This window comes from Herpailurus yagouaroundi, unplaced genomic scaffold (genome assembly GCF_014898765.1).
Source record: "Herpailurus yagouaroundi ecotype Mexico unplaced genomic scaffold, PumYag 159, whole genome shotgun sequence".
Classification (NCBI taxonomy): Eukaryota; Metazoa; Chordata; class Mammalia; order Carnivora; family Felidae; genus Herpailurus; species Herpailurus yagouaroundi.
Genome location: NW_024412400.1, coordinates 63666181 through 63680769, shown reverse-complemented (window position 1 = coordinate 63680769; position 14589 = coordinate 63666181).

Genomic DNA, 14589 nt, shown 5'->3' with positions numbered 1-14589 from the left:
TTATTCCCCCCACTCCCAAGTTCCCGTCCTGACGCCCCCATCGTCATGCTCCAGGGTCGTGCCCTCTCGCCCACCCCCCCCCCACCTTCCTCTTCTTCTTGACTGCCTCCTTTGCTGAACATGAATAATTCCGCAGCACTTCCCATCTGTTATTGCCATAGAGACAGAAGCTCGGCAAAGATAATGATGTTCTGTGCAGAGCCAGTGGGGGGAGAACAGCATCTGTGAGTCTGGGGGATAGATTTTCTAACCGGGAGAATATTTAGAAGGCCCGGCTGCAGATACAGTGTGGAAGACTGGACAGTCCTGAGACTTGGCATCCAGTCAACCCTTGGCACCTGGCTCATGTCTCTCCAGAAGAAACAATTTTTGGAAACCAAAATGACAGATTTTTTTAAACAGTGATTCCAAACTGCAATTAATGATACATGTTTAGTACTCATTTTATCAGCCATAAAAATAATTACTTGCTAGCATGTCCAAAGACCTAAGAACCAAAATAAATTGGACAGTAAATAGACTTTTGAGAAATCAAACGCATTATCCCCGCCACTGTTCTTTTGATTTGCTTTCCCCGGGAATCTGTTTTTTGAGGGAAGGATCTTTTGTGCCTGTTATTTTATGTACAATGGTTTGAGAAATAGTGACAGGCAAATGTGGCTAGAACCAATCAAGCTTTGAGGGCATTTTTTTTTCATTATTCATCAAAGTACAAAACGTATCAAATTAAAATTCACTTTGCCCTTGAATTCCCAAGGTCTCAGCCTCCAAGGTACAGGTTTGAACACAAGTTAAACTAAGCAGAGTACATTTACATGATGCAGATGGGGAGGCTCATTCTAAGCCAGATTTCTGCAGGCCTACTTAAACATTTTCAGAAATTATCAGTAAAACTGATTGCATAACATGAAAAAAAAAAAAAACACTGAAGCAAATGAGAATGGTTCTTTATCTCAGAAACAGAATTAAATGGACACAGAGAATACAATCCTTGGAAAAAATAAGCACTGTGAGGTCATGATTATCGTACTTCCCACATATGGATGGTCTTAATCAGTGTTGAAAAGCCATCTCGAGTATTGGTTAGTAAATAGCTTTTAGGTAGGTTTTGAATGGCCTCCTACCTCATCTAGTTGGCTGCCAGCAGGAGCTGAGCAAGACCAGTGTGAGAGGTGTGCGTTCGTGCATGTAAGAAATTCCAAATGATTGGAGGGGAGGAGGAGCCTACTCGTTGTCTCATCTTCCATCAAGCAGTACAGCTACAAGATCTAAGCTAACTGGTACCAGATGGTCTAGAATTTCTTCTTCATTAGTTATGGCCCTCTGGTAATAATAGAAATCAAGAATTTAGGGGTTATAAATTCAAAGACTAATTCTGACCTGTGACCTGATAAATGGTTTGGGGCAAATGCTTTCCTCTGTGTCTCCATTTACCCAACTATTGATAATGACCTACCAATATTAATTATGAAGAATACAGAAAGGAAAAGGATACAGAAAGGTAAAGTGCAAACACTCAGTGTAAATTAATTTTATTTTTATGAAGAAGGGGCAAGAAAGGTCAAATAAGTGTTCATCAGGCACACAGACTCAGGCTTGTGTTTTTGTTTATACTCCCTAGTGCTCTTTTCTAAGGGAGAAAAACCAACTGTAGCTTGATGGTTCTAATGCCTCCTCTCCCCTCTTCCTTGATCTTCAACAAAAAAGCTTGTTTGAAATATTTTTTGCAGCAAATTAGATGCTACAAGTCCCTTCAGTTTTATAAAAGAATCTCAACTATTTCCTTTTCCATCTCATTTTTTTTTCTGTAGCTTTTTACTTATTTCTACTTGTCTGAATTGTGACAATGATGATTATCTTTAACTTCCTCCCAGCACTCTAATCTTTTTCTTACCTACCATACCCCCATCCCTCAGTACCCTTTAAGCACCATATTAGTTTAATGTTACTGTCCCTGCTGGTACAAAGTTCCCCTCACTGACTAGGTTTTCTCCTCCAGGCTCCTTTCTCCTCTTATCTGCCAAATCAATACTATATCTTCAAGATCCTAATCCCCATTTTCATGCCTTAAATAAGATGGAAACCAGATGCTTAAAAACTATTCACCTCTTCTTCCTGAATAGTGTTACACAGCACTTCTTTTTTTCAGGTTTTAACTTGGGCTCTGTGAAATTGAAAGCGAAGTAAGAGGAGGAATGCAAAAAGGAATAGCCAGAAAGGGCAAAACAGAAAGATCATGCTAGAAATGTTTGAATGTTCAGTGTTTAAATTGCAACCATCTCTAAAATCAATGTAACAGACACATTAAGTGTATTTCATTGTCAATTCTAGGAATTTCATGGGTGTTTAGAAAGTTTGGCAAAGCTTGACTTACTACAAATCAGAGAACTTTTCTCTTTTGCAGAAAAAAAAAATCATAATGAGCCCTATGATATTGCCGCTTAAGCTATGATTGGAAACCCGCAAGGTGAGAGGTGTTGTCTAATTGTAGTACTAGACTATAAGTAGCTCAAAGTGCTTCACACTTTCCTATGAGATACATACAAGAAATTCTCTTTTTAACAAAAGAGAAGTTGAGGCAGAGTTTAGGTTATGAGCCAAACCACTTTGCTGGTCAGTGGCAGAACAAAATGCATCTGACCCACCCACATCAGTGCGGTTTCCATTCTTTGTTTCCTCACTCTTCTTGGTGCTTGCTTTCATAAGCTATAAGGACTGATTCAAATTAGCCAAAAAAGAGCAAATATTGAAACTTACAGGGTAGGTAGCAATGTACCAAGCATTGGGGAATATTTATCACAACCCACAATTACACTTACCTTACTATGGGCAACGCTCTCTGATAGTCTATTCTCCTCTATTCTGTTTCTTTTTATTTCAGTTCACTACTAATGCATGCAACCTACAGTTTAAGAAACAATGCATTAAAGAATAATAATCAATATTAACATTTATATAGTATTTACTATTGCTAGGCTCTGTTCTAAGTACTTTATGTATAGCTCATTTAATCTTCAAAACAACCTTATGGGACAGTGGCTATTATTATCCACATCTTACAGATGAAGAAACTAGCACAGGGTTGTGCTCAAGATTATACAGCTAGGCAGATCCTTCCCTTCAAATTGTGAAAAAGACTATACATGATATTGAAATCTGAATCTTATGTAAGCTCAATCTGGATATAAAAAATAGGATTAAGGTTTATGTTACATGATTTGAGGGTCACTAAAGATTCTATCACCCCCACTGCCTTTCTGACATAGTGTTTGAGATTCCCATGATATATTATTTTCATTATTATCCAGGTTAAACTGCAAATGTATTACATGGAAAAGAATGAACATTATTACTATTAATCTCTAATTATTATTATTATTATATAATTAATCTCACAACAATGTTCTCAAGTTAGGCAATATTACCCCCACTTATCAGATGAGAAAACTGATATTCTGGGTTTATCTGAAATCTTGGCTATGGTTTGCTGTCTCTATCAGATTCATTGGTCACCAAGCAGAATCCCTTTATAATGGTATACAGGGAAACTTTGATTAGAGGAGGATGTAGAAAAAGAATGTATTCATGGTATAGCTCAGGGAGGGAAAGCCCAGGTAAAGGACCAAAGCAGGGAGCACTGGGCCACCAAATGGTAGATTGAGAATTGTAGTGGCCTCCCATAGGGTTGGCTGCCCAGCTCTGTGTCTTTTCCTGGCTCATGTCCCACTCTCTGAACCACATGGCCACAACAGCAGGTCTTTGTGAAGCTTCCCTGCAATCATAGCCAACTGGACCAGGAACAGACCCCTAGGCCAAGGAACATCTTCCCAGAGGTGTTTGGAATGGGCGCGGAAAGAGTCTAGCCTCAGCCTGCCTGGTGTATTGAATGGAGAAAATATAAACTCTGGAGCTTTTGGGGGTCATACTTGCTGTATCACAGAGTGGAAAAGAAGTGTAAGCCAATCTGCCTGGAGAAACCCAAATGAGGCAGGTGTAAAGAGAAGAGCAGATAGAGTGTTGATAAGACTCAAGTCTTAGGTTCCGGTTTGTTCCCATGCTGAGCTGTACTCCTGTCCTTGGATGCTCCTGCAAACTTGAACCGAATCCCCTTTATTTCACTTGAGCTCATCAGAGTAGATTTCTGTTACTTGCAACCAAAAGAGTCAGAAAAAAGGGGAAGGATGGAGTAGTGGCAGAAAGAGCTACCCACTTCAATTTTACACTTCACTGGACTTGGTTTTAACTGCCAAATTGTGCTATACTTGGATTCCTCAAGGAAAGAAAAAAAGAAAGGAAAGGAAGGAAGGAAGGAAGGAAGGAAGGAAGGAAGGAAGGAAGAAAGAAAGAAAGAAAGAGAAAGAAAGAAAGAAAGAAAGGTTAAAAACACCCCACCTTTTTTTTGCCTTTGGCATATAAAATATTTAAAGAGGGGCACCTGGGTGACTCAGTCGGTTAAGCCTCCGACTTCGGCTCAGGTCATGATCCTGCAGTTCGTGGGTTCGAGCCCTGCATCGAGCTCTGTGCTGACAGCTCAGAGCCTGGAGCCTGTTTCGGATTCTGTGTCTCCCTCTCTCTCTCTCTGACCCTCCCCCATTCATGCTCTGTCTCCCTGTGCCTCAAAAAGAAATAAATGTTAAAAAAATTAAAAAATATATATATTTAAAGAACATCTTGCTTCTTTTAAACGCAGGGGTCTCGGGGCGCCTCGGTGGCGCAGTCGGTTAAGCGTCCGACTTCAGCCAGGTCACGATCTTGCGGTCCGTGAGTTCAAGCCCCGCGTCGGGCTCTGGGCTGATGGCTCAGAGCCTGGAGCCTGTTTCCGATTCTGTGTCTCCCTCTCTCTCTGCTCCTCCCCCATTCATGCTCTGTCTCTCTCTGTCCCAAAAATAAATAAACGTTGAAAAAAAAAAATTTTAAACGCAGGGGTCTCTAGGCCAGTGTTGTCCAATAGAAATGTCTGCAATGATGGATATGTTCTGTATCTACACTGTACCTTACAACAAGAAGCCCATAGCTACATGTGACTGTTGAGCACTTAAAATGTGGCTAATGCAACTAAGAAACAGAAAATTTTCATTTAATTTTAATAAATTTAAGTTTAAATCACCACCATATGTAGCTAGTGACTATCATAATGGGCCGCATAACTCTCTAGGAGAGACAAGACACAAATAGTGAAGCTGGCTTGCAGTGTCAAGTTGAGAATCAAAAGAAACCTGAGAGTGGTGCAGAAACACTAGGGAACAACCGTGAAGCGCCTGACCCAGTCATTGTACACTGTATCCCTACCTCCCAATCAAGATTAAGACAGAAAAAGATAATAAGAATTACTTGTAAAACAAACAAAAAGGAAGAAAGAAACAAAGAAGGGAAGGAAAGAAGAAGAAAAGCAGAGAGGGGCAAAAACGCTTTGAAGACACGAAGTGGTTCTCTGGTCAGAGCAAAACTGCAGGGGTGCCTGGCTGGCTCAGTTGGTAGAGCGCGTGATTCTTGATCTTGAGGTTGTGAGTTTGAGCCCCACATTGGGTGGAGAGATTACTTAAAAATAAAGTCTTCAAAGAAAAAAAAAAAGGTTTGCCTGATTGCATTAAGAAACCTGCAAAATAAATGTATCCCTCAGAAGGTATAACTGGTCAGCAAGATTAGCAAGCCTATCTCAATTGTAGAAATGAATGCATCAGCCTCAAGGTATCCAGAAAGCAAATTTTGTATTTAACCTTCCTTATTCTGACTTCTTAGCCATGAAGTGAACTTCTGGGTATAATTGAGTTTCCCAAACCACTGTCCTGTGGCGAGAGGTCCATGTCAATGCAAATGTCCATTTCCTTGCTAACTGTAAACAAGTGCATTCCATGCTGATTTTGTGCACCAGGTGCTGGGAGTTTGGCTAAAGTGAACCTGTTCACAGACCAGATCCAATCTTGTTTGTTGAACAAAATCAAGGCTCTGAAGCTTCTAGGCAAAGAACCAGGTTCTAATTAAACCAAGTAATGTCAGTTGGGTCTGTCCCTGGCAGACGGCCAAATGGCCTCCCCACACAATACCTGACCTGTCCCAGGAATTTGTCCTCAAAATATTAATTCCTAAAGTAGAGTCAGAAGAAACTCTAGAGTTCCTCAGTGGATTCTGGCATAGGCCAATAAGAACAGGAGAACCATAGGGGTTATGAATGGAAGACTGTGAGACACATAAGTTAATTAAAAAGGGTGGATAGTAAAAGAAAGCAAGGGCCAGCAGTATTCTTGTTCAGGAAGTACTGGGGAAACACATCTTTAAGATGTGTCCAGGGGCGCCTGGGTGGCTCAGTCGGTTAAGCATCTGACTTCAGCTCAGGTCACGATCTCATGGCTTGTGGGTTCAAGCCCCACGCTGGGCTCCGTCCTGACAACTCAGAGCCTGCAGCCTGCCTCAGATTCTGTTTCTCCCTCTCTCTCTTTGCCCCTCCCCTTGCTTGCACTCTCTCTCTCTCTCTCTCTCTCTCAAAAATGAATAAACATTTAAAAAAAAAAAACATGTGTCCAAATCTGGGGTACCTGGCTGGCTCAGTCAGTGGAGCATTCAACTCTTGATCTTGGGGTTGTGGGTTCAAGCCCCACATTGGGTGGAGAGATTACTTAAAAATAAAATCTTCAAAAAAATGCGTTGAGATCTGACTTACTGAAACAAAGACAGCACTCTTTGTGTTGAGTGGAAATTTTTTTGAGGAAAATTTTGTTGAGTAGAAAACTTTTTATTTCCTCACACCCAAAAAGTACCCATTAAGTCCCTACAGCAATTTTCCTCAAAGTGGGGTTTACCAAGCACCTGCCCCAGAGTCATCTGGGGAACTTGTTAAAAATCTAGACTCTTGGGCCCCAGAACTGCCAAAATAGAATCTCAGGGGTTAGAGTGCAGGAATCAGCACTTCGAATAAACGTCCAGGCACAGCTCTGCCCTCTCAAGTCTGAGGAGCTGTACCCCAAGGGAAGTACACAGGAAAGGCAGAGGGAAGAATTGTTCTCCCTGAAATGTGACCAGGGACAGCTGTGGCAGCAGAAGCACTCAGACCAGCCAGTTGGGCAGACAGGACAAGTACAAGTGCACCCTTTCCAGAAACGACAACCAGACCCGCTTTGCAAACTCTCTCAGCTGTCCCACCACACTGAGGGCACTTTGGTTTTTGTTTTTGGTTATTGTCATTGTTTTTTTAATCTTTTACAAAATTTGCAAAATCAAGTAAAAAAAAAAAAAAAGCACCTGGACTTTTCTCTTTTTCTCTCTCTTGGATTCTAGCCTCCCTAGCACTAGGCAAGTAGCTCTAGCCTTTTCTTGCAGCAAAAAAAAATTCTAGAGCTATGAATACCTCCCAAAATATAACACTAAAGTTCTTTCATAACAGATTTGCAGAGAAATAAGAAAAAGAGCAAAGTGGTAAGGCTCGGTCATTTTTGTGAGTTGATTACAGAAGTAAAACTTTTATTTCTTATATGTTTACACACATGGAGAGGAGTATTATATTCTTGGTGTTCAGGAAGTGAAATAGCAAGAGACTAAGGCAGGATAAGTAGCAAAATTAAAAATGTTCATGTGCGGGGCGCCTGGGTGGCGCAGTCGGTTAAGCGTCCGACTTCAGCCAGGTCACGATCTCGCGGGCCGTGAGTTCGAGCCCCGCGTCGGGCTCTGGGCTGATGGCTCAGAGTCTGGAGCCTGTTTCTAATTCTGTATCTCCCTCTCTCTCTGCCCCTCCCCCGTTCATGCTCTGTCTCTCTCTGTCCCAAAAATAAATAAACGTTGAAAAAAAAATTAAAAAAAAAAAATGTTCATGTGCTGACAGCTCAGAGCCTGGAGCCTGTTTTGGATTCTGTGTCTCTGTCTCTCTGCCCTTCCCCCGCTCGCTCTATCTCTCTCTCAAAAATAAATAAACATTAAAAAAATTAAATAGTTACTCTTCTAGAAACTTCTTCTAACAGTAATGGACAAGCATGAAAAGATATAAAACAAGGATGTACGTCAGTGTTATTTACAATAAAGAAAGATTGGGTGGGCGCCTGGGTAGCTCAGTCGGTTGAGCATCCTACTCTCGATTTCAGTTCAGGTCATGGTCTCGCAGTCATGGGATCGAGCCCCGAGCTGGGCTCCATGCTGAGTGTGGGGTCTGCTTGGGATTCTCTCTCTCCCTTTCCCTCTGCGCCTCCACTACTCGTGCTCATTTGCTCACCCTCCCTCTCAAAAATAAATACACTTAAAAAAGAAGATTGGAAACTTCTGATATGAGACACATCAATCATGATGCCAGCAACTTCTCCATCCTCTTCTAACAGAACCCACCGTGTTCATAGTCTTTTGCTGTGGCCTTAGACTATTCCTTGAGCAAAGGGCAGTCACTGACTGGGTCAGGAATGGGGACCTGAATCATAGGCTGGCCAATAACTTAGACTTAGCCTGACCCAAAAGGCCTGGCCTGGAAAGGTTGATACTAATTAATTAGGCCAATTACATTTTCTCCTTTTACAATTTAACAGAAAAATACAGAACTAGCAATTAGACTTGACATATACATTTTTCTTTGTATAAATAAATTATAAAGTTATATATTAAAACCTCAAGCAATAAAATGACTATTTGCAAATATGCCTAATGTAAGTATAGAAGTTATTTTCATAAGAAAATATTAACAACACTGTTGTTTTATCCATTAATGTCTCAACCATTTACCAGTTAAATTAGTTACAGTAGGTGGTCAACATATTCTTTCAACTGACAGCATGGGAAATAACCGTTGATAATGAAGTCTTATATTCACAAAGGTAAATATCTTGGATTTTAAAGCTCACTAGAATTGGCCTCTGTGGGATATGAATATTGGCTGTGTTACCAAAATCAGAGACTGGATTTCTAATGAATAGGTTTTCTTTACACAGGTAATATAGATTTTAAAGAAACCACATGGGCTCATTAAAGGTTAATATAAATGTGAAATTACTACCCTGAAGTTCCATTAGCCACCTTGTTGATTTTTAAATAAATCAGCTTGTCAAATAAAGCTCTATGTAATATTTTCCTCATGTGCTTTAGTCACTTTCTCCTGGATGGACAAGTGCCAGGCATTTGGTATGTTTCACACATTTAAAAATAGATAAAATAAATACTACATTACCATAATTTCAGGCTAATGGAGAACAACTTGCCAATAAACATTGCAGAATTATTTAGCTGTAAACAATCATCCATACTGAAGCAGACCTCTAAGGCCCTCCATGAAATACATACTGCTGAGATCGTGGTGGGCCATAATAAATAGGAAATGAGTCCAGTCTCCCACAGGCCTCTATGACTCTACCAACCCCACACCTGCACAGATGTTCTGTTGAGACTTTTACCTAAGCCAGAAGATCGTCTGGTGTCACCTCTCCAGGTTTGTCTCTTTGCTTCCAGAAAATGATGCCAGCCATAACACCTGCTCTGTTGATTGTCCACATATCAAAATGTCAGAAATACGCATCTACCGTTAATCAGCTGTATCCAATTTCTGCCCTTCAGGATATAACCTCTCTGCTCTTTAATTCTTATCGAAGCACAGTTGTGGGGAATGCTATTCATCAAACATTTCCCGGAGGACTGAAAGGCCGTCCACTCCTCTAGGCATATTATATTCCCCCCCCCCCTTTCCTGGGTTCAAATTCATCCATCAATGTTCATACTTAAAATAAGGAGAGTTCCCTTCCTTAGTAGGATTTGGTATTCTGCCCTTTCTGTATAATGGATATTCTAAGAAAGAGTCACCTGCTGTTTATTGGTTGAGGATGATGTGGTGTTTCCTTCATGAGGACCCAGAGAGATATTTCTGCTGGGCCCCGACTACTTTACTTCTGTCTTACAAATACTAAAAAGCTTGTCATTAACCAGGTTTTCCCCCGGCTCCTTACGAGCTCAGAATCAGATCTGTAGCAATGTCCAGCTACAGTTGTGTATTGGCTATATATCTGTCTTGATTTTATTTCCCACCTCCAATTTCTCCTTCTTCTCATTTCATCCATGAGACAAGGAAGGAAGGAAGGAGAGAGAAAAGTTCGAAGTAAGAGAAAGAGAAACTGGAAGTTCTGGTTAACTTGCACCATTTATCAGTTCCTGTCACATGCAAATGTAAGGGCAATGTCTACTTTATAAATAGTAAGACGACTTTCAAGGTATTTGTACGAAGAGAGTCTCAAAGCTGAGAGAGAGGGCAAAAAGTTACTATTTCCATTCGTCTTGTCCATATAATTTAATTGGATAATTTGGTTAAACAGATACCCATTCCATTTACTCCTAATCACTTAGAAGTAGAAGATTATAAAGACACCCATAACTGGAACCAGAAAGTCCTCAGGCTCCTAGATAGCCTGGTACCACCTTCATATCATCATAACTTTGACTGACACAATGGCATCCTTTCATTTGCACTCTTTTCATATCTCAACCTTTCCATTGTTAAGGAGACTCTCATAGGCTCAGAATATCTTTCTTAGCTGGGCTTTGCTGATCAGGCCACACCTGGGAGTGACATTCTGTGGGTCATGTAACCATCTCTTACCTACTTTGCTGGAACAGGGGTCATGGGCATTAAAACTTGACCGCCTAGAAGAACCTTTGAGTAAGACAGCTTCTTTAGAGGGAATGCAAACAAGCAGGCACTAGAAACATCTAGTACATCGTGAAAGATGGGAAGAAGGTATTCTCTCCCCTTAACACCTACTAAAATTTGGGCCACCCTTCAAAGCCAGAGTCAATTCCCAGATCTTTTGTGAAGCTTTGCCTGTCTATCTCAGCCTTTCAGGAAAGGCTGATACTTATATTGTGTATTAGAATGTAATTTTATGATCTTAGATCATCATCTGTATTAAAAGATCTGGTGGGACAGGAACTGCGTCTTATTCGCGTTGACATCTCCCATGGGGTTTGGTGTGGTTCCTTTACGTGGTACTCTCAGTAAGTATTTGTTCTTGACAATGCAGAAGCTGATACAGTCAGCCTTCCTACTAACCCACCACAAAAGTTAATAATCCTATCAGCAAATCAGCAAGATCCTAAAACATACCCAAATCCTGCTTTTTGTAATAGTTTCTGACCACAGATATTTCTCTAATAATTAGGGAGACTCTCAGAATTATTTTTAAATTGAATAAAAATCAACCAATCACAAGGAGGAAAGAAGTTCCCTGCCTCTTTCCTAGACCCTTAGTTCTCCTCCCACTGCCCTTTACTCCCTTGTAGCGTCCAGGAAAGTCTCTGGTGACTAAAAAGTCTAGACGTGCCCTTTGCCTGTGTGTATAAAGGATGCCCTTTGGAGCCAATCGATGTGGCCACGACCTGTCAGTCCTGACTGGGGCACTTCTGACTCTCCAACAGGATGGATTTCCTGTCTGGCTGACACCCTGGTGTACAGATTCTTATCATTAGGTCAACACAGACAGGCTCCCTATGGGACGGCCTTTTTCCTGGTAGTGCGTTTCCTCCCCATTCCTGCTGTGTCAGTTTGATAAGCAAAATATTTTTTAACCCACTCTGATTAGGCGCTAGCGTTCTCTACTGGCTTTCAAAGGGATGGGTGTACGGCCAAGAAAAGTCTAGATTCAGCTCCAGTATAGGTTAAGGTTCAGGTCTGCTGCGGGGATCCTGAATTTCACTGCAGAATATATATAGCTCAGGCCTAGGGATACCTGGGTAGCTCAGTCAGTTAAGCATCTGACTCAGCTCAGGTCATATCTCATGGTTCGTGAGTTCCAGCCCCACATCAGGCTCTGTGCTGACGGTGCAGAGCTCACTTGGAATTCTGTGTCCCTCTCTCTGTGCCCCTCCCCTATTTGTGTGCTCTCTTGCTCTCTCTCTCAAAAATAAATAAATAAATAAATAAATAAATAAATAAATAAATAAATATTGGGGGGGGGAGAATATAGCTCAGACCTGTGCCTTCAGTCTCCAGGGTGCTCTCCCTTTCTATGTGTCATTGAATTTGGATGCTTTCAGATAGAACATGTGCTCCTGAATTCACCATAACCCCAATACTCCCCATCACTGGCCCTGGCACACATTGTCACACTCTGCAATTATTACCTTTCACAGTGGCCAGCTACAGTGGATCTTCCTCGTCTCTGAAGACCCAGACTGACTCCAAGGGCCCACACAGAGTGGGCTCTGTGACAAGCCAGAGGGGGCCTGGGCATCTACACTAGCTTTCTGACTCCGTTGTAAAGAAAGCTAATCCCGTGGGATAATAGTTGGGACAAGGAAGGCAAAAAAATAAACTTCTCTTTACCCTGATATGTACCTGTAAACAACAAATTCTTTTTTAATTTTTTTTAATGTTTATTTTTGAGAGAGAGAGAGAGACAGAGACAGAGCATGAGCGGGGAAGACGTAGAGAGAGAAAGGAAGACACAGAATCCGAAGCAGGTTCCAGGCTTCGAGCTGTCAGCACAGAGTCTGACATGGGGCTTGAACCCACGAACCATGAGATCATGACCTGAGCTGAAGTCAAATGCTTAATCGACTGAGCCACCCAGACACCCCAAACAACAAATTCTTTTAAAACACAACCACAGCACCAGTGCCATACCTTAAATAATTAACAGCGATTCCTTAATACCATCAAATATCTAGTCACTGTTCATATTTTCCTGGTTGTCTGGTAAAGGCTTGTTTGCTTGTTTTTATAGTTGATATGTTTGAATCAAGATCCACATACTACACTTGGGTGTTTCTTGAGTCTTTTAGTCTATAGGTATGCCTTTTACTTTACAATCTATTTGTGGAAGAAATTGCCATTTGCCCTGTACAGTTTCCTATATTCTGATTGTTGATGATTTTGTTGACTGCATCCCTATAATGCCCATTTTTCATGTACCTGCTCCCTCTCTTTTCCTTGATAATGGTAGTAAAATCTAGAGACTTTGATCAGATTATGTATGATTTGTTGGCAAGAATATTTTATTGGCAGTGGTGTATACTTTCTATTTACAGCACATGAGACACATAATGTCTACTTGTCTCTCTTTTCTCTACTATTAAGATCAATCAGTGTTTTCAGCCGATCAAGCGTTGTCAGCCTGATCCATTTATTCTCGAGTTCCTCACCAGTTTTCAACAAATGATTTAACAGGCCATTGATGGACATTGCTTGGATTTGTTATCTCACTAAAAGTTGTAATATCATCTTTTCCTTCCTCATTTATTAGCTAGAATGTGTTTTTAAAAGAACTCTCCCTTATTATCTATTGGTTACCCTCAGGTATGGGTGCTTTGTTTTTGTTTTTGTTTTTTGTTTTTCAGGGAAGGCAGGATGTTTGCCTTTTATTTACCAGTTTTCAGGATGATAAGCATCCTCCACAGATGACCAAGGAATACTTTAAGTTTTAATCTTTGCATCCTTATGAACTCATGGGTTTTAGTGCATTTTTCGTACCTCAATCTATTACAGTTTGGTTTTGCCCAAAATGCCCTACTTTTGGCCATGGGAGCTGCTTTGGTTCTTAGAAATGAATGACCCACAGTCACATCAGCATTTACTTCGCAATATGTCTAAGAGCCACTTTTTGGAAACTTACAAGATAATTTGTTATGAGTTACTTAAATCTGGTATTTATAGAGCAAACTCTGTGTGCTACTAGAATTTAGGAGGATTCTGCATTCCTCTGTGAAGTCCAGCTGTCATGCAGATGGCTGGAGTCAGCTCCAACTGGGAGAGGGAACTTCTCTTCAATGTGTCATTGGTATTGGATTGCTCCTGATTTTCAAGTGCTGCTATTCCTGTGTGGCTGCTATGACTTTTATTCTACAAGAGTGAGGTTGGGAAATGTCACATTCTTACTACCCAATAAGCAGACATCCTGAAAAAATGATATCTGCATCTTTCTGAACCTTCATTAAAATGGGGGCACCTGGGGCGTTGGGTGGTTCAGTCAGTTAAGCATCCAATGCTTGATTTCAGCTCAGGGCATGATCTCGCGGTTTTGTGAGTTCAGCCCCTCATCAGGCTCTGCACTGGCAGCACAGAGCCTCCTTGGGATTCTCTCTCTCCCTCTGTCTCAGCCTCTCCCACACCTGTGCTGTCTGTGTCTCTTTCAAAATAAATAAACTTAAAAAAAAAGGGAAGTAAATGAGTAAAGTAAGTACAAACAAAAGCAGCAACAAAACGCCAGAGATGAGGACAAAGGACAGAAAGATGAGACTGATGTGGAAGGGAACCCCCAGATGACAAGCATGTTCCAGGCCAGATTAGTGCAGGGGAATGAGAAATGACAGAAAATGACACACTGCCTAATGTTTGAACATATTTAGAGAGCTCTAGTCTGTAGTGAGAAAGTTTGAAGATGAATGAGTGACGAATAGGTAAATAGAAAACTAAGCAAAGTTTTGGGGTTTTTTTTAGGTAACCCTAGAAAAAAATCACTCAAGAAAGGAAAATAATTTATTAATTGGCTCTGCTGTAAATAAAACTGGAATAGTCACAATAATGTAAATCCTCTATAAATAACCAAAATTGTGCAGTTGTGATATAACTATATTGAGAGGAAGGAAGGAAGGAAGGAAGGAAAGGAAAGTGTGTGTGTGTGTGTGTGTGTGTGTGTGTGT